The sequence below is a fragment of the Pinus tabuliformis genome, chromosome 3_2 (genome assembly GCF_031772625.1).
Source record: "Pinus tabuliformis cultivar Carrire ecotype Pingquan chromosome 3_2, CPIR1, whole genome shotgun sequence".
Lineage (NCBI taxonomy): Eukaryota > Viridiplantae > Streptophyta > Pinopsida > Pinales > Pinaceae > Pinus > Pinus tabuliformis.
Window position 1 is genome coordinate 885,451,432 of NC_142302.1, and position 21,798 is coordinate 885,473,229.

Here is a 21,798-nt window from a genome sequence, read left to right on the forward strand (position 1 = left end):
ATACCATGGGTAATTACCATGGGTCTGTCAGTACCATACATACAATACCATGGTCTTATCACATTATTTCCTAACTACTAGTAGCCCGTTTCATAATGCGGGTTAACCACTTTATTTATTAACTATGGCCCAATTATTTATCATCCTTAATCATAACATCATATTATTCTCTTGGGTACCTCCCTCTATACCCCATATTATCCCCCCCCCCCCCAGGTATACTACATTCCAAACCCCTTAAGCATGTTTCTTCCCCAAAACATGAGAAGAAAACAAATAACACTACAAGAAAAAAGGACATTGGTGAGGGGTGAAAAATGTCACCATAAGCTCATTGGTGACCATCAAAAGAGCATTTGTCACCAAAAACTAAACGTCACCAAAGGTGGCGTCGCCAAAAGTATAGGTGTTGTAGTGACATACAAAGTCCGTCACCAATCATGATTTATAATGACAGATAATGATCATCACCATTTCATATGAGCAATGGCGGTGGACCATAGCCTCTGGTGAGCTCCAGTATTGTAGCAATAATGCTACAACTCCTGGGGCTTCCTATCTCTCATTTTATCAACCCGGTAGTTCGTACAAACTTGGAAGCGACGGTGCTATATGCACAAGTACTAGCTCTTGTCGCAGCTGTCACTTGGTCAGCTGGCACAAGTCCGCTAGGGCTCAAGCCAACTTCTATAGGCTCTCAGAAGAAGCTTTCTAATTGATGGACGAAAGCTATTCTCAAAGGAAAACTACTCTACTTGACAAAATGGACTGAAAGCAAATCAAAGCATGTAAACCTAGGAAACCCTAATTTAACTAGTCTAACCTCTATAATGCAAAGAATGTGAATGAAACCTCTACCAATGCTGCTGTTACCTCTAATAAGTGGAAATGCATGGATCTAAGCTACTTGCATCATAAAAGACATGTTTTTGTATTTTTCCTTTAAGTGAATGGAATGATTGTGATTTTGTGCTAACTAGGGTTTGGTTGTGCAGATGGGATGGAGAAGGAAGGAAAGCGTGGGACAGGTTGGGGAGGCTAGGAGAGGTCCCTAGGGATCCTTAGCATCCATCCACAGAGGTTCCTCGCATTCAGAAGCTCAGCAACCGAGTGAGTGGCCTCCTACAGGATGTCTGCAGGGGATCCTACAGGATACGCAGAGATTTCTACAGGATGTCTACAAATTGCTACAGGATGACCTACCGTGAGTGTTTGAAGTGATGGAGGAGTGATGGAATGGTAGGGGGAGATGTGTAAGGTAGGAATAGGGCTGGTGATGGCTCAGAAGTGGAGGAATAGGATAGGGAGTGAGTGTAGGAAGTAGGTTGGAAGATAGAGGACTAGGTCAACAAAAAGGGCTAGAGAATGAAGCTATGTGAGGAGTGAAAGATTTTGGGAGATAACAGAGCGGAGCAGGGGTCAAAGATGTGTTTGCATGCATGATCAGGATGGAGAATGAGGTAGTGGAACGAGAGAGATCAGTGTAAGTGAAACAAATGCTTATGACTGTCACCAAACCGAAAATGCATCAACCTAAACTACCTATGCGTATAAACTCAATGAACAGCAATCCAAAACGTGAAGGAGAATGTGCATGCATATGTGATGAAGGTGTGTGGGCAGGTGTGAATCATGTGGAAAGATCTATCATAAACGAGACTATGTTGCAGCATGTATGAAGTGAAGAACTGCGTGTTTTTGTGGTTGGTATAGGCTGCACTCCAATCTCCAAACAGAGATGGCAGTGGAGGCTTCCTCAACCGTTTTCCTTGGAGCTCCTATGTGTTATCAACCTGCTAATCTAACTGATGCAACTAAAAACATTTCAACCATAAGCTAAACTCACTCAAATTCATAAAGCTAACTCAGCAAACCTGTAATTTCAAATTGCATGGTAAAGCAATGAACTAAAGTGTTGAAACAAAAAGAAATTAACATTACAAAACAGAGGAGGTCTATTGCTCTCTTAAAACTCAGAATTGGATCAAAAGTTGCCTGTCTTTATTGAATAACCATGAATCTAATGACATGCCAAAACTGGCTTACAAGGAGCAAAAAACTGAGCTACAACATGACTAACCAAATTGACTAACTAGCTATCCCCAAATTGACTAACTAGCTACACAAAATGACTACCCACTAGCTAACCAAAATGAGGCCCCAAGCCTTCTCATTTATACAATTTGAGGACCCAACAGTCCTCCTAAAAGTTAGGGACTTGGCTGCCCAAGACTTGTAGTTAACAGCAGTCCAACTTGACTTGCTTGGCTGCCCTTGAGCTGATTGATTTGGTGGCCCTTGAACTCCGAGCTGATGGTGGAGAATTCGAGGTAAGGGCCCATAAATGAGGGGGACACCTTCCTACAAATCCTCTAGCTTGTTCTCCCACGAATTTGGCTGCCAAGTGCTCATTAAGACCTTCAATTTTGTCTCCAAGTTGACCAACAAGGCTACACAAAGCACCCATTAGACTTGTTGGCATAATGACTAACCAAATTCACTCTATTAACATAAAAATAATAAAAAACATGCAATAAACAAATGAGAATGGTGGACCAAGCCAAATTAGGAGGTTGAATGAGCCCAAATAATTGTACATTTTTGGGGCTCATCAGCCTCCGTCACCAAAAACTGAACGTCACCAAAGGTGGCGTCACCAAAAGTATAGGTGTTGTAGTGACATTCAAATTTCGTCACCAATAATGATTTATAATGACGAATAATGACCGTCACCATTGCATATGAGCAATGGTGACGGACCATAGCCTCGGTCATAAAAAATTGAACGTCACCAAAGGTGGCGTCGCCAAAAGTATAGGTGTTATGGTGACATTCAAGGTCCATCACGAATATTGATTATAATGATAGATAGTGACCGTCACCATTTCATATGAACAATAATGATTTATTGTGATGGATCTTTAATGGTCATCAAGATTGGTGCATATATATATGGTGACGTTCATTGACCGTCACCAAAAGCCGCATTGCTAGAAGTATAGGTGTTGTGGTGACATTCAATGTCCATCACAAATAATGACTATAATGACGGACAATGACCGTCACCATTTCATATCAACAACAATAATTTATGGTTACGGACCTTTGAGGGTCGTCACTATTGATGCATATATATGGTGGCATTCGTTGACCGTCACCATTTCATAATTTTGGTGAGGGTCAAAAAATGTCACGAAAGCTCATTGGTGATGGTCAAAAGAGCCTCCGTCACCAAAAATTGATCGTCGCCATTCCATATGGATGTCAGGGCATGATGGAATTGAACCACCAACCTCCTGCTTGTAAAGCAGGCACTCTTCCATTGAGCTAGCACCCTTTAAAGAATTATATTTTTTAAAATTAGACCTTGAAACTTCATAAATTGTAAATTCTACAACTTTCAATAAATTAAAGTCTCAACAATATTTTACTAAACAAGAAAAGCAACATCGAAGATGTAGGTCCCTACCTAATGGTTATTGAAGTTATGAAAATTGGGTGGATGGAAAAATAGTTGTGTATAAGAGAATCAATATGTTCAGTTGAATACTCAATTAGAAGTGAAACTTTGAAGACATTTATAACCTATAAATGACCTATAACTATCAAATGCACCAAATATTGCAAAGGAAATGTCATAAGTGGATATCATATGGAAGAAGAGGAGGCAAGGACTTGGAACCCTTGTACATCTTGGCATGCCTTAGCACTTGGCACATCTTATCTTGTTTGACATGTCTTCGTACTATCTGGCACATCTTAGCATGCCTTAGAATTCCCTAACACACCTTGGCAGTCGTGACCTCACAACTGTCATTGTATTTTTCCATGACTTGGGAACCCTACATTCACTAGAACACCTTGGAACTCCCTAGTTGTCTTGCCCTCTGTTATCCTCCATAATGTCCCTGATTGATGAAGAGATCGACGTAGGTAACCACATACCAAGCTTTTAGTTTGGTAGCTAGCCCTACCAAACCAGAGAGGGCTCTTTGTATGAAATCACAGCCAAGAGATGACTGTAATGTAAAGGATTTTAGGCTAGATAGCTAGGGTCAGGTGGGTTTTTGGAAAATTTAGGGACTTGGAACTCTATCCACCAGTGTCTTGTCTGGCAAGGACTTTGTCAAGGAGGCAAGGACTTGGAACTCTATCTAGGATAAAGAACCTAACATGCATGACAGAAGCTCCCTAGAATAGAGTACCTCCTACCTAGAAGAGTGTCCCCTGATCAAAATATAGAATCCTTCTCTACTGTGCACTTTTCTTAAAGATAAATCTGTGCATAAAATAGTACTAAGAAAAACACCTAAATTAAGAAAAGTGAGCATCTAAGTCAAACTATAAAAGTATAATAAATATGGCTCTATATAAGTTTGGGAAACACTAGACAAGCATGCTTTCATACAACAACAATAAGATGCCTAAAATCGATGTGATTCTTTCATCGTTGTTATACCCTCACGACAAAACTGGAATCTATAGCATTTATCCCAAGGCTGTATGGATTTGTTGAAGGTGTAGATTAAAAGGATTTGTTGAGATGAAGTACTATTGAAGGAGAAACACCTTCAAAACAATAGATAAAGTCTATTGTGAATTCAACCCATTTTCACACAGACCAAGGTTGCTACTGGGTACACTTCTCCGTTGAATGGAAACTACAATGTATTGTAGTGTTGCTGAAGGAAAAACACCTTTAGTGCAACATGAATAAAACTCTAATAGATATTGTCACTATGGCCTCGGTTGTCGATGATCTCATCAATATAGGTAACAACTTCGATAATTGAAAAACCAAAAGGTGAGATGCATAGATAATTTGAAATGACAGATTTGGGCATACTTTATTATTGTTTAGGAGTGTTAATATAGAAAATGCAATGTAAATTGTTGTGCCTTTGTGTCACAGGCCAAGGATGCGAAGAAATACATAAAATATTAAATAGCATGGTATAAGTCGATTGCAGGTTATTTTGAAACAGGAATGGAATTCTCCTTGTGCGGGTTCTAATCTAGTGGGTATAACTTTAAATAAGAAACTGATAGTTATGGGGTTGAAATTGTCTCACAATTCATGAAAAGTCCCAAATTTGTTCACTAGAAAGAAGTAGAGTGAGTCGTCAGGTTTATGGAAGGGAACACCCTATTCGCAGGAAGATAACTTGAAATTAGTCGGGCATATTATTTCTCGTCTTCTTGTACGTGTGTGCTTTGAAAAGATAACCACATCCAAAGACTCAATAACAACTCTGGTAAAGTTTATAGATGTGAAGCACTTCTAAGAAAACCCATCGCTTAATGAAAATTGAGTGAGGAATATGTCGAAGGATTCAATCTTGGACTAAGTCATAAAAAGGAAGTTGGGATCTTGCCAACAAACCGACTCCAACCATAATGTGAAAGGCAGGTTAACTGCAAAACCTCTTTCCCACTTTGTAGTATTGTTCCCTCTTGACTTCCAACAGGTATCTGGCTACTTAGATGCACAAAACTCATGCCAGGTAAACTCTGCATGATACAATTATGATGTGCAAGCTTGACACACACTCTATTTTCCCTCTAAAAGAGGGTAACTCAAAATATCATGACAATCTGAACTGTAATTTGATCATACAATATTGAGGTATTGCATGGAATAAACAATATACTATTAATGCACTAATGAAGAACTCAAAATAAACGAATTTCTTATTGCTACAATAGCGCCTCTTGGGATTCTTGGATAAAGCACCTAACCTGCATGGAAAAAGCTTCCTAGAATTGAGTACCTCCTACCTAGAAGTGTATCCCCTACTCAAAATATAGAACCCCTCTCTACTGTGCACTTTTCTTAAAGATAAATCTGTGCATAAAACAAAACCAAGAAAAACACCTAAATTAAGAAAAGTGAGCATCTAAGTCAAACTACAAAAGCATATTAAATATGGTTGTATACAATATTGAGGTATTGCATGGAATAAACAATATACTATCAAGGCACTAATGAAGAACTCAAAATAAACGAATTTCTTATTGCTACAATAGCGCCTCTTTGGATTCTCAAATAAAGCACCGAACCTACATGGCAAAAGCTTCCTAGAATAGAGTACCTCCTACCTAGAAGTGTGTCCCCTGCTCAAAATATAGAACCCTTCTCTACTGTGCACTTTTCTTAAATATAAATCTGTGCATAAAATAGAACTAAGAAAAACACCTAAATTAAGAAAAGTGAGCATCTAAGTCAAACTATAAAAGCATACTAAATATGCCTAAAATCGATGCACTTCTTTAATCACTGCTATAACCTCATAGGAAAATTATAATCTACAACATGTATCCCAAGGCTGCATGCATCTACTAAAGGTGTAGACTGAAAGTATCTACTAAGATGAAGTATTGCTGAAGATGAAACACCTTCAAAACAATAGATAGAGTCTAATGTGCATTCAACTCATCCACACACAGGCCAAGGTTGCTACTGGGTACACTTCTCCCCTAAATGGAAACTACAATGTATTGTTGCTCCACTGAAGGAGAAACACCTTCAAAGAAACACGGATAAAACTATAACATATATTGTCACTATGGTATCGGTTGTAGAAGTTCTCATCAATATAGGTAACAACTTCGATAATTGAAAAACCAAAAGGTGAGCTACATAGATCATTTGAAATGATATATTTGGGCATACTTTATTATTTTTTAGGAGTGTTAGTATAGAAAATGCAAGGTAGCATGTTGCATCTTTATGTCACAGACCAAGGATGCGAATAAATACAGAAAATATTAAATAGCATGGTACAAGTCAATTGCAGGTTCTTTCGAAACAAGAATGGAGTTCTCCTTGTGCAGATTCTAATCTATTGGGTATAGATTTAAATAAGAAATTTATAGTTATGGGGTTGGAATTGTCTCACGATTCATGGCAAGTCCCAAAGTTTTTCACTAGCAAGAAGTAGACCGAGTCGTTAGGTTTATGAATTGGAACACCTTATTCACAGGTATATAACTTCAAATTAGCTGGGCATATTATTTCTCCTCTTCTTGTACGTGTGTGCTTTGAAAAGATAACCACCTCCGAAGACTCAAGAACAACTCTAGTAAATTTTATAGGTGTGCAACACTTCTGAGAAAACCCATCACTTAATGACAATTGAGCGAGGAATATGTCGAAGGATTTAATCTTGCACTTAGTCATAAAAAGGAAGTTGGGGTATCCATCATCTTGCCAACAAACTGACTCCAACCATAATGTGAAATCCAGGTTAACTGTGAAACCTCTTTCCCACTTTGTAGTATTGTTGCCTCTTGAATTCCAACAAGTATCTTGCTTCTTAGATCCACAAAACTTGTCCCAGGTAAACTTTGCATGATACAATTGTGATGTGCAAGCTTGACACACACTCTAGTTTCCCTCTAAAAGAGGGTAAGTCAAAATATTATGACAGGCTTAACTGTAATTTGATCATACACTGTTGAGGTATTGTATGGAATAAACAATATACTATCAATGCACTAATTAAGAACTCAAAATAAACGAATTTATTGTTGCTACAATAGCACCACTCTTGGGATTCTCCAAGGAGCCACTAATTTATTCACATTTGGAATCTTTACTTGGTCTGCAGAAAGATAAGCAATGGTAGTGATCACTCGTTTCCCTCCCATGGAAGGTCTATACAGAGTCAGCAATAAATTCATTTAAAAGAGAGGTATATTCCTGAAAAATAGGAGTCTGACTCTTCAACTCTAATTTAGTGGCAACGAAATATTCAACTGTAAATACTTGATCTTCGACAGTGTAAATTTCTAGATAAATGGTTAGCGTAAATCTGTCCATTGTCCACATATCCCAAAAAACCATGTATGTCTAGACTCTGGTTGTGTGTGAGAGGGGAGATCACATAAATAATCCATTATCAAAAGAAAATTTTAAAGCACAACATTCTATGGAGATTTTTTTTTAAATTTTATTACATACCTTAGAAATTTTGAAAGGACATAACTGAAGCTTCCCTCTCCTTCCACACTTCATTAAATATGCCCCTTTTCGAATGCAGATGTGGCCTACAGAATCACAATCAACAAATAGAATATGAAAAGTAAGTTTAATGAATTAAAGTAGCTTTGTTATACCTCAAGCAAATGGACTATGAGAAATTGGATTCATTCTCTACAAAAGATGATATAGCAAGATCTAATTGCATTTTTAACTGAAACCATGGTAAATAGGATTCATGCTCTGCAATAGACGATATAATGAGATCTAATGACAATTTTAACTCAAACAAAGGTAATTTGAGTGAGATCAAGCTCCAAAATGATGGCATCCAACTTCTGAGTGGCAGTTACTATATATATCTAACTAGAGGCTATAACATAAAGATATTTTTTATATGTGAAGATAAAAAAATGAAAGGAATGTGAAATTTTGACCATCAACTATAAGTTCCTTTCAAGGACTAGATCAAACCATAACATTGTTATCAAGATAATCAACTCACCCATTCTAGTATGCTTCTATATCTAGCTAGAGGCTATAACATAAAGATATTTGTTATATGTGAAGATAAAAAAATGAAAGGAATGTGAAATTTTGACCATCAATTATAAGTTCCTTTCAAGGACTAGATCAAACCATAACATTGTTATCAAGATAATTAACTCACCCATTCTAGTACACTTCTAGTAGTTTCATGATAAAACTCAAACTCAATAAACTTCAAACAACATAAATTAACCAACAATATGTCTGAGGTTGGTTACCTAAGGATTATATCATACTAAATTACCTTTTGCATCTAACATTGAAAATCACTGTGAAAGAAATGAAGACAAATCAGTGATTATGATGGATGCATGTGATGAAATAAAATAAAAAAATACCTTTCTTCTTGCTAATGATGAGCCTTCTAGGGGATTCTTGGATGAAGTTGATCCTAATCTATTTTCTAAAATCAAAGAGACACTTTCTAGCTACTCTGATTTTACAGACAACAACCCTAATGCTTATGAAAATGAATATGGAAAGCAATAAGCATCGATGAACTTGGTCTTGAAGAAGGTGTCTCAAAATCTAATATGGATAGTATTTTAAATTTCTATAGCTAGCGGAGGGTTTTCCCAGTTGGGTTCCCTAGAAAATTTTGTTTTTTCTTCTATAGTGTGACTGAGTTTTATTTCTGTTCTATTCCACTACAAATTGGTAGAGATATTTTTTGTCTTCATGCAACAATTAGTTTCAGATTTATTCATTCAAGCAGTAGCAGAATTTCAAGGAAATTCTACACAAGGGACAATTAATCTATATTTTCACTTATATCTTTTGCAAGTAAAATTCACAACTAAATTTTCATCCAAAGTGTTTAGGTTACTAGAAAGTGGTATGAAAACATATCTCAACATTGCAAAGCATAAATCATATTTTCAATAAGGTTGAGACTTGAGATACAAAAATATTCCCAAGTTATGCAAGCAAGAAAACTGCTGATTTTTAGTTCTAAATCTATCCAACCAGAACAAAATTATGCCATTTTCAACACCCTCTAGTCAAAGTTATTCCTAGCCTCATTCAACTCAATTAAGAATATGTCAATCTCGTTGAGATTTCTTCTTCATTTCATGCTTCTAAGTTATATATTTATGCAACCTAATATATCATTTATGTTAAGTGATTATTCATTAAAAATTATTTAGTCCATCCAGCACATCTACCTAATTTTCTGATCAATTTCTAGGAAGACTCTATCAGACATTTGCAGCAGAAAATAGAAGACTGTTTTAGTACCTAGTGTTATAAAACTCTAATCTGGAAAAAGTATTTTGGGTTGTTTCCCTAAAAATATTTACAAAATTTTCAATCCCAAAGCCATTTCAGGGAGAAATTTAGTATTATTTTTGGAAAATTTGAATGCAACTAAAAGAAATTATTCTCGTTTGCTCAAAAGATTCCAGCACCAAATATGAGTGAATTCATAGAACTTAAGATTTGGAAATAATTAAATTTCACTTCGCTTTTCCAGGACCATATATGAGTGAATTCACAAAACCTGAGATTTGGATTCTGGAAACACTTAAATTTCACCTCATTTATTAGGATTGGAAGTTCCCTGAGATAAAAACATGTAGCATTAAGGATCTACTTTGCTTTTTTAAGGACAATGTTCAGTTTATAAATAGTGATACAAGAATCCTTGTATACATGCCTGACACGGTTATTTTGTCACAACTAATGAAAATGAACTCCATCAATACATAACAGACAAGGTAGAATGTAAGAGAGCATCTACTTTTCAACATATACTCTGACAAAAATAAACATCTATACAGTCATATAAAGTTGTCACCACACCAAAGAAGGAATTAAAAACCAAAATAAAAATAGGAACAGGCTTGGATTGTTATGGTTACTCTAACAAAATGTTAAATAGGAACAATATGTTAATATGGAAAATAGAGTAGTTGATTATGATTTATTGAGCCCAAGGGGTTAGCCCAACCGAATGTCATTAATGTTACTAGGTATTTGGCTAGTTCTATGCTCGCAGGTGCCTATTTGAAATCCCTTGGGTGAGGTGCACTAGTCAACGCCAATGGGTTTACCAGGGATGCCATCCATGAATGTGGGGAAACATCCACTGGGATTCTCCAAAGAGTTTTTCTTGGAAAGAATAAAAATAGGATTTCCCAAAGAGAAATTTTGAGATGCATACGATGTACACCCAGTAAAATCAACTCTATAGAGACAAACCATAAAAGAAGGAAAAATACCTTTTCTTTTACCTATGTTCCCTTGTTTTCCCTCCCGCCCTGTGAAAAGTGAAAATATGCTACTCCTAAACTTAAAAGAAAGGATGATAAAAATAGTGAATTTTGAACCAATCCTCCTTGTGTGGAAGAAGACTAAAAGTGGGGTGCAAATGCAGTGAGGTTAGAAATGAAACATACCTGGGCGCCATTAATGGATTGAAGAGGTAAAACCTTAACTCATAACTCTCTTCAATCTCATTTTTCCTCACGCCCTGTGAAAAGTGAAAATATGCTACTCGTAAACTTAAAAGCAAGGATGAAAAAAATAGTGAATTTTGAACCAGAGATATGAGGTGTGTGTACTCCTCCATGTGTGGAAGAAGACTAAAATTGGGGTGTAAATGCAGCGAGGGAAACATACTTGGGCGCCATTAATGGATTGAAGATCCAATGGTTGGGGATCTGAGGTGTGTGTACTCCTCCTTGTGTGGAAGAAGACTAAAAGTGGGATGGAAATGCAATGTGGTTAGAAATGAAACATACCTGGGCGCCATTAATGGATTGAAGATCCAATGGTGGGGTTCAATATCAGCCTGCTACTGGTAAAACCTTAATTCACAACACTCTTCAATCTCGTTTTCCCTCCCACCCTATGAAAAGTGAAAATATGCTACTCTTAAGCTTAAAAGAAAGGATGCAAAAATAGTGAATTTTGAACCAGACCTCCTTGTGTGGAAGAAGACTAAAAGTGGGGTGGAAATGAAGTGAGGTTAGAAATGAAACATACCTGGGCACCATTAATGGATTGAAGATCCAATGGTGGGATTCAATATTAGTCTGCTACTAGTAAAACCTTAATTCACAACTCTCTTCAATCTCGTTTTCCCTCCCGCCCTGTGAAAAGTGAAAATATGCTACTCGTAAACTTAAAAGCAAGGATGAAAAAAATAGTGAATTTTGAACCAGAGATCTAAGGTGTGTGTACTCCTCCCTGTGTGGAAGAAGACTAAAAGTGGGGTGTAAATGCAGTGAGGTTAGAAATGAAACATACCTAGGTGCCATTAATGGATTGAAGATCTAATGGTGGGGTTCGATATCAATATATGCTACTGGTAAAACCTTAATTCACAACTCTCTTCAATCTCATTTTCCCTCCTGCCCTGTGAAAAGTGAAAATATGCTACTAGTTTTCCCTCCCTCCGCCTTATGAAAAGTGAAAATTTAATTCACAACTCTCTTCAATCTCGTTTTCCCTCCCACCCTGTGAAAAGTGAAAATATCTACTAGTTTTCCCTCCGCCCTATGAAAAGTGAAAATATACTACTTGTTTTAGAAAGTAAATGAAGATTGGAATTAGGAGCTGCAAAAGAGGAAGGCCTTATGGCTATTTTTAAGGGGTTGTAATGACCCTCGTCTTGTGGTAAATATGTAGATATGATGCTAATGGTCCTGATCTTAATACATTCACATATATAACGTAAATATTTTCCTATCACCTTGCATTGTCTAAATATGATAAATATTTTGTGGTTACCCTGATGTACATGTTGAAGTTCCACTTGCATGATTATGGGAAACACTTCTCATTTATCCTTGTGTACATGGGGAAGATCATAATTACTTTATGTGATAAATACACCTAGTAATATTTTCACATTGAACACTATACAATAAACTTAACCCTAATATCTTAGTGAAGAACAAGTAACTAGCTAGACCGTGGAAGGGTTTTTGGATTGACTGTTAGTGAAACTCATTGCAGTTAGGTGTGCCAATGTGTGGCGAGTGTTAGTGATTGCTAGGGAAACATAAGGGAGAACTAGGTCAAAATGCATGGAAATGAATGAATAAGAGTGTGTGATAGGGAGTGTCAATGAGTTCCAGTTGTGGTAAGAGGCGAGTTACATGGTATGCTAAGTAGTGCTAAGTCATTCTAGCATGCGAAAGCAACATGCAACCAATATCTACTAGGTGCCAAGGCGTGCCAAATAGTGCTAGGAAGTGTTAGGGAGCGTTAGGGAAACACAAGGGAGCACTAGGTGAAAATAATGCATGAAAATGAACAATTAAGAGTTTGTGACAAGAAGTGTCAGTGATTTCAGGGTGTGCTAAGGAGGGAGTGACAAGGTCTGCTAGGTAGTGCTAAGGCATTCTAGAGGCTAGGGAAACATGATAATGTGTGCTAGGTGCTAAGGTGTGCCAATGCATGCCAGGGTGAGTTATGGAGTGTCAGGGAAAAACAAGGGAGAACTAGTTTCAAATGCATGGAAATGAATGAATAAGAGTGTGTGACATGGATTGTCAGCGAATTCTAGTTGTGCTAAGGAGGGAGTGACAAGGTATGCTAGGTAGTTCCAAGGAATGCTAGAGTGCCAAGGCAACATGCCAAGATGTGCCAAGTCCTACGGTGTGCCAATGTGTGTCAGGGAGTGCCATGAGAACACAAGGGAGAAATAGTTCAAATTGCATGGAAATGATAGATAAGAGTGTGTGATAGGGAGTGTAAGCAAGTTCCAATTGTGTTAAGGAGGGAGTGACAAGGGTATATGCTAGGCAGTGCCAAGGAACGCTAGAGTGTCAGGGCATGTTAGGGAGTGGTAGGGTCTGTTAAGGAGTGGAAAATCATGCCAAGGAATGCAGGGGATGATAATGTGTGCCATGTAGTTCCAATGGATTGTTATACGTTCCCGATGTTACGGCATGTGAAGATGTAAACTATGTTTCTTAGTTGTTTTATGGGCACTATTGGATGTGAGCCTTGACTTGGTAACTTGTTAAGTGGGATGAGTTAATATTGGACATGAATGAATGAATACGAGATTATGCCAGGGAGTGTCAGTGAATTCTAGGTGTCCCATGGACGAAGTGTGTTAGGATAATTTCATATTAGGACTTGTAGGAGGAAAGCCTGTGATTGTGATAAGAGGATGGAAAATGTAGTTTGAGACAAAGGGAGACTTTTGTCTAGGCACAACACTATTTTTTCAATGACCTAGTTGGGTTCCCATGTCACAAAAAAAAGTAAGGATATCTATGAGGGCATGAAAACTAGGGAGTGCCAAGGTGTGCAGGGAATTTCAGGAAGTGCTAACACATGTTATAAAGTTGTAAGGAATGTTAGGCATGTCAAGACATGCCAATTGCTAAGGCATGCCAATGTGTGCTAGGTTCTAGGATGTGGCACCAACACATGCTAGGGATTGCCAATTAAACGCGAGGGAGGACTCGTTTCAATTACATGTAAATGAATGAATGTGCGTGTGTGATAGGGAGTGTTAACAAGTTATAGGTGTGCTAAGGAGGGAGTGACAACGTATGATAAGCAGTGCCAATAGATGATAGAGTGCTAGGAAATCCTACTAAGATGTGACAAGTGCCATGGTGTGCCAATGTGTGCCAAGGAGTGTTAGGGAAACACAAGGGAGCACTAGGTCATAATGCATGGAAATGAAGGAATAAGAGTGTGTGGCATGGAGTGTTAGTGAGTTCCAAGTGTGTTAAGGAGGATTTATAAAGCATGCTTGGAAATGTTAAGGAATGCTAGAGTTCTAGGGCGACATGTGGCCAAGATGTGAACGCGTGTAAGCAAGTGTTAGCTAGGAGAGCCAGGGAAACACAAGGGAGAACTATGTCAAAATGAATGGAAATGAACAAATAAGAGTTTGTTTAGAAGTTTCGGTGAGTTCTAGGTGTGCTAAGGACAAATTGACAAGGAATGATAGGCATTGTTAAGGCATGCTAGAGGCTAGGGCGACATACCAAGATGTCATAGGTGCTAGGGTGTAACAACACATGTCAAGGTGTTATAAGGAGTGCTAGGGAAACACAAGGGAGAACTAGGTAAAAATACATGGAAATGAATGAATAAGAGTTTGTGACCAAGAGTGTCAGCGATGTATAGGTGTGCTAAGGAGAGAGTCACAAGGTGTATTATGTAGTGCCAAGGAATGCTAGAGTGTTAGGGCGGTAGGCCAAGATGTGTCAGGTGCTAGGGTGAGCTAGGGACTATTAGGGGGTGTCAAGGAAACATAAGGAAGCACTAGTTCAAAATTCATGGAAATTAACGAATAAGAGTGTGTGAGAGGGAGTTTCAATGAGTTCTAGGTGTGTTAAGGAGGGAGTGACAAGGTTATATGTTAGGCAATGCCAAGGTATGCTAAACTACCAATGCATGTCAGGAAGTGCCACGGTGTGCTAGGGAGTGTCAAAGCATGCCAAGTAATGTAGGGGATGTTAACACATGCCACATAGTGCCAAGGCATTCTAAGACATGTCAGGTGCTATGGCATGTCAAGATGTAAATTGTGTTGCTTAATTGTTTTAGACCAAGGTTGGATGTGATGAGCCTTGTCTTGGTAACTTGTTAAGTGGGATGAGTGAGATTGTACATGAGTACTCTAAGATGAGTTACAAGTAGTTATTAGGTGAACAAGGCATATGTTGAATTTCCATGACACATGAGAATCTGGGTTTGGCCTTACAATTTTTTATGCGAACACACTCAAGTGCCACAACACATCTACTATGCAGAACGAAATCTGCCATGAAAGAAAAAGTAATGGATTGAATGCACATAGTTTAGGGTCTACACATCTTCATATGTTAATGCTTATTATTGTGATATACAATAGCCATTTATATGTCTGGTGTAAGACTCCTCTAGAGATTTCTATCCAACAACAACATCTCTGTGGCAAAAGGTGTACTGTCAGAGGTTTCTCCATAAAAAATAGCAACCAAAAGGGACCTTACTGTGCACATAGAAGAAGAATTAAGAATATTGTTATCTATGAGTGCTGATGTGGAGGTGTGGGACAAAATTACATAGGAATCGAACCTTTTTTTTCAACCAATCAAGATCTAAAAAGGAAAATGTGTGATTATATATACATGTGTGATAGTATTTGGAGAAATGCTAACCTAACCCACAAATTTGTTGAAATATTGCTAGAGCTGACCTATAATTGTTCCTAAATTTAATAAACATGTAAAATAGGACTGACTTTTCAATACAAAATATAAATTGGTGGGAACATGGCCAATTTGTGAAAGTGCAAAAATTGGTATGGTTTAAAGGGACCGATCCCTTTGAAAAGTCTTAAATGTGGTAATGAAGGTTGAGCCTCGTTCTAGAACCCCTTTGGGCATCCATCTTAGGAATTGGTGTAGGATGCAACACTTCAGAATAATTTTTTTAGTGATGTCAACACTTGTATAGTGACATGGGGTTGGAGTTGACCTGTCAAAGCTCATTGGTCTACTTTGGAACTTCTATAGGGTGATGCCTTATATGATTTGGAGTACGAGGGAATGATTTGATATTTAGTTTGCATTGAAGAAGCTTTGGAGGCTAGATACTATAGAAAAACCCCTTGTTCTGAACAAGGAAGCACATGCCACTGAAGAAAGTAACAGCAAGTACACAAATTTGAAACTCAAATCACATCACTATTTATTACTCTTTGAAACAAGAAATAACTAAAAATTTCAAACACTACTATTCACTTTTTCTTTATTCTAGAAGGTACAATGAATCTGGAAACATGTACAACAATGTCTCAACTTTCTTAACTCCTAATCCTAATGCACCTTCCTTGCATGGATAGATAAGACAATTAAAGCCTACTACTAGTGAATATGATATGAGATATGCAAACATGCTTCCTTAGATAAGGCCGAGAATTAATAACTAGGGAAGTTCTCCTTTTAACTATGCATCCAAAAACTAAATAAAGAAAAGAGTTTCACTACTCGAGGTGCCAGAAATGAATCCATTGCCTAAGGTAAGTGCTTTGCCCAGAACAAGATATTAAGGACTCAGAAACTTTGTTGCTTCTTTCAAGACAGGTGTATTCCAAATAGAACTAAGCTATCATGCACCATCCTCCAAATTCATTCACCTTTAACAGAAATCTTGTTCCCAGAAAAAGACAAGATACCAATATCCAACAGAATTCGATGACCAGCCAGAGACCCTTGTGCTCAAATAGTGAGATAATAAGGGAATGTCAACTAGGGTGGAATATTTCACCACCGAAATTGATAAGAGATAGAAGGGGTAAAAAAATATCAGACCTAATGCTCAAGAACAAATGAATTAATCCACACTTGGTGATCCAAAATGAATTCAATCCTTCTTTATTTATAAATTTTCCAGAGGGGTTTCATATTCTTAAGTGATTCAGTAAACCTTACTCCAAACCCCAAATTTGGGTTTTTTAAGCCTAGTTTCCCCAAAAATTGCCCAACAATGGGTATTTTGGGGTTTTTTACCCTTTATGGAGGACTATAGTCTACGGGGATGGATAGGATATTACATCCCATTCGTCCTCAATTTGTAGAGGACGTTACATGGCACCTAATAAAAGAAATAGTGCTTTAGTTTAGGAGGTAATAACTAAATGCTTATTTCTTTCCACATAGGACATACATCTTGCAAAAATGATCATGGGGTACAAATACTACAAAAGGCCTAAATCTTACTAGCATTATCATAGTCCAAGAATAAAAACCCTTTCATGTGAAACAATGTCAGTACCACATACTACAAGCACAAATGACAAATTCAAAAACAATATACTTATTCAATGAAAGAATGACGAATCATATTAGCGCACTTTAAATTTAATAGCTCTTGAGTTGCAGTGTCAATCAAAATTTCTCAGGTTGGATCATAATTAAGTACTCAATGTTGTTTTGGGTCCAATTTGGGGAAAGGAGGAGCTCTTGGTGACAATGGGATGATTAGGCTTTTCAGAAGGGAGCTCTGCTATACTTTTCAACATACAAGCCATTCATTCTAGTGGAGGAGATATAGAGAAGCCTTTAATAAGGACCTTTCCAAGATCAATTTGGAGGAAAATCCATTTTCAAAGCTTAAACATAGTTCTAGATTCAAACAAGAGTAGTCATTTTTAAAAGCAATTATTAATTCCCCAGAAATTGGAGCCAAGCTGACATGTTGACCATTTATACTTCTACTGGACAAGGAAGCATTTATGAAAATTCCTTGTCCCTTTGATCCAATATTTGATGTAAATCTCTTGATTAGAAATGTAATAATACATGTAGTTTATATTAAGGAAAAGGGAAAAGTAGAGGGCCAGTTAATAATTATCTCTAAAAAAATCTCAATAGAATCCTAACATATTTGAAATGGAAAAGGATAACTCCATGGTTATTTTTTTCTTTAGAAACTTTGCTAATTTCCATGATTGAAGCATGTATTCATGCCTTGAAAGAAGCTCACAAATGCTTTTGATATTGGTTGAAGCAAAGAAAATGTGCAAAGTTACACTCACATAGAGGTATGGAAAAAAAGTATGTGGAGCTTGTTGTCCCAGACTCCAAACAAAGAATGGACAAAAGGTGAAAAAACCAAGTCAAAAGGTATGTGTAGCTTTTTTCATGCAGAGGTAGGTGTTAACTCCACACTCTACAGCGAAGGCTTTGCGGCGCAAGTGACACAAAGGTTTGCATGCAGAACTTTGGATTAAAAGGAGTGGAGCTTGATGCTACATGTCCACTATTACCCCACTTTCTGTATGAGTTACAAGAGATAAAAATAATGAGATACGGGAGATACAGAGTAGATACTATTGTTATTCAAATTTAATAAAAATATTACTATGTCTTCCTTGACATAAAAGAAACATCTTCCATAAAATATTTCTCCATGAACCTGATTTAAAATGAATCTCTTCCGTTGACGTGCCCAGCCGCAAATAGAAACGATGCCGATGGGCCAATTTCAATTTAGAAAATTCACAATTAGTTTCAATTCTAAGATCTCCTATTTTCAGTTCAGATTTCAGTTTCAAGCAGTGAAGCAGGACTCGTCGATCAATCGTCATTAATCACAAGTTGGAATATGTTCACTCTCTAAATGATCCAATATAAATATTTGTGAGTCAAACTCACGTTGACCAAGTTTAACTCATGGTCAATGCAAGTTTGACTTGAGACTTGCCGATTAAAGCAGTTTTCTGTGATTGATTCCAATTTATTCGATTTTCAGCCTTGACTCGACGAGCACGAGTTTTTCAAGTTTAGGTATGCTACATTGCTAAAAACTAAACGTCAGTCGTTCCAAAATTTATTTCTCATTTCTCAGGCCCAAAACTCATACGTCGATACCTTCCCTAATCAATCACTACTCACTATTACACAGTCTAGACTCAATATCAGGGATCCGCCAAGGTGAGCCTAAGTCGAGACTCCATATTGGACAGTCACCAATGTGTGCTCTATCCATACTCCATATCGACCCTTGGGCAATCGTGTGTCACCTTTAGCATGTGTCACCTTTAGGCTTAGCTGCTTCACTATTCAACAATCGAGGTACATTGGAACTTGGCTTAAATAATAGGTATATTACTATATTGAAGTTTCAATGTCGTTTTCAATGGCAAGTTTCAAGTTTCATTGTTCAGCTATCGAATGTTCAGCGTATTCCTTTGGTTACGACTTTTCAACCCTATAAATGGGGCTTAAATAGATTTTTAAAATGAACTAAGAAATAGTTTCATACCAACCATCGACCAAGTCATCAAGAATTCCTTCCTTGGTTGATATCTTGCCGACTTCAAAGGCTTTAACCATGCATTCACAAATTTGGGTATTTTTGTTCTTCTAGAATCTGTTATTGATGTATTCGTTCAGTTGTCTTATGCTAAACGAACTTGAAAATTCAAGATTACAATGCAATATATGTTGATAATATTTCCTTTAGGTAGCATTTCCTCATATATACCTAATTGTGTTTCAAGGTCATAATGATATATTAGGTCGAAATGTGCTTATGTTGTTGGACACACTCCTCTTTAATCCTTAACAAAACCTCATATCCTTTAAAACCAACCCTCTTTTTTGCGAAGTTATATATGGCATTTTTAATTTTAATTTTTTATTGTATTTTACAGGAGCCAAATTAAATAGAAGGCATAACTCCAAATCTAAATAGAAGCCGCAATTTAAACACAAGTCCAAAACAACAACAATGCCGAGGGAGAAGGACTTTGCTTGGGCCTATTGTGACAAGATTCTTTGAGAACCTAAGCTCCTTTGTAAATTTTTCAAAGAGAAATGTAGTGGAGGCATTTATAGATTGAAGTACCACCTTGCACAAATACTTGGCCATGATATAGGTCTCTACAAAAACGTTGAAGAAAATGTCAAACACCAAGCAACCTTGGCCATTGATACGTTGAGTCAGCATAATGCAAAGAAAGAAAAGCAAAAAAAAGAAATAAGAACTCCTGGAGTTGACAATTTTTCTTCCACTACCCCATTGTCATCTCCCTCTGTTGAATCATCAATGAAGTTCCCAAGTTTCCCACACATGCCTCCAAGTCCAAGTCAAACTCAAGGCCAAATGAATCCTCCTGCATTCAACATTAGAGGTGGAAACATAAACAGCTTTTTTTCTCCCCACGCAAAACCCAGTTCCCAACCTACCTTGGATACCACTGGTTGGAAAAAAAATATCCATAGTCAGGCAAGGAAGGCCATTGCTAACTTTTGGTACTATGCTGACATACCTTTCCACTGTGCCATAGGTCCTTATTGGCAAGCTATGATTGATGCAGTTGATGTTGCAGGTCCAAGGTTCAAAGCTCCTTCATCAGAGAGCATTAGGACAAATTTTCTATTAGAAAGTGTTGAAGATGCCATGCTTGTGTTGTCTGAGTTTTGTTCATCATGGGTAGAAACAGGGTGCACGATCATGAGTGATGGATGGACAGATCAGAGGAATAGAATTTTAATAAATCTCCTTGTATCTTGTCCAGTAGGTACAATGTTTCTGAAATCAGTGGATTCCTCAGAAAAGGTTAATACTGCACAACTTATTTGCGAAATGATGGAGGAAGTCGTTCAAGAAGTGGGAGAAGAACATGTTGTACAAATTGTCATTGACTATGCAGCTAATTATATGGATGCTAGTAGACTTTTTGAGATTAGGCACCCCACTATTTTTTGGACCTATTGTGTTGCCCATTATATAGATTTAATTCTTGAGGACATTGGTAAGCTTCATTGGATACATGAGGTTGTGGAGAAGGAAAAATCCATAAACAAATACCTATACAACCACATTATTGTCCTAAACACCATGAGAAAATATATTGAAGGTAAAGAAATTGTTCGACTTGCAGTGACTAGATTTGCAACAAATTTCATATCTTTGCAATTTTTGATTGAGTAAAAGATAAATCTGAAGAGGATGTCCCTGGGACCTAAGTGGATGGAACCTAAACATTCCAAGACCCTTGAAGGCATTGAAGTTGTTGCACTTGTGTTTAATGGAAGTTTCTGGAAAGATGTCGAAGAGATTATTACTGCGATGGAGTCCCATGTCAGAGTTCTTAGGTACTTCAAGTCTTTTAACTTTTTCATGTTTTAAATTTCATTTCAAGCTTCGTTTTATTTTCAATGTTTCATATTAATTTAAATTTGAAAGCTTGAACTTTCAGGAAGGTTGATGGTGACAAACCCACTTTGGGTTACATTTATGAGGCGATGAATCTCGCAAAGGAGGCCATCAAAAGAAGATATGGGGATGAGGAGGCAAAGTATATGCCTCTTTGGGACATTATTGATGCACATTGGGATAGGAAATTGTGTTCCCCCTTACATGCTACTAGGTACTTCTTAAACCCATAGTATTTTTATGATAAGAGCAAATTTAATGAGGATGGGGAGGTTCACAGAGGACTTATGACATGCATGGAAAGGTGCTTCCCTGAACCAGAATTTCAAAGTCGTGTCTTTTCCCAACTATAGGATTATAGAGCACTACCTAAATTATTTTCCTATACCAGTGTTATACAAGAATGGTCTAAGGTGTTTCCAAGTACCCTTTGAGGATTGAAGGCTTTATTAGTTCATTAAATTTGGTTAAACTTTATTTTTTATGTTAAATGTTTTATTAAATTTTGTTGTCTTTTTAAGTTTTTACTATTTAGTATTTAGTACGTCTACTCACGAACCCTTGCCACTTTCTAGGTCTTTGGCGGAAAAACTTTTGTAGTGATACGCCAAATTTGAAGAGATTTTCCATTTGAATCT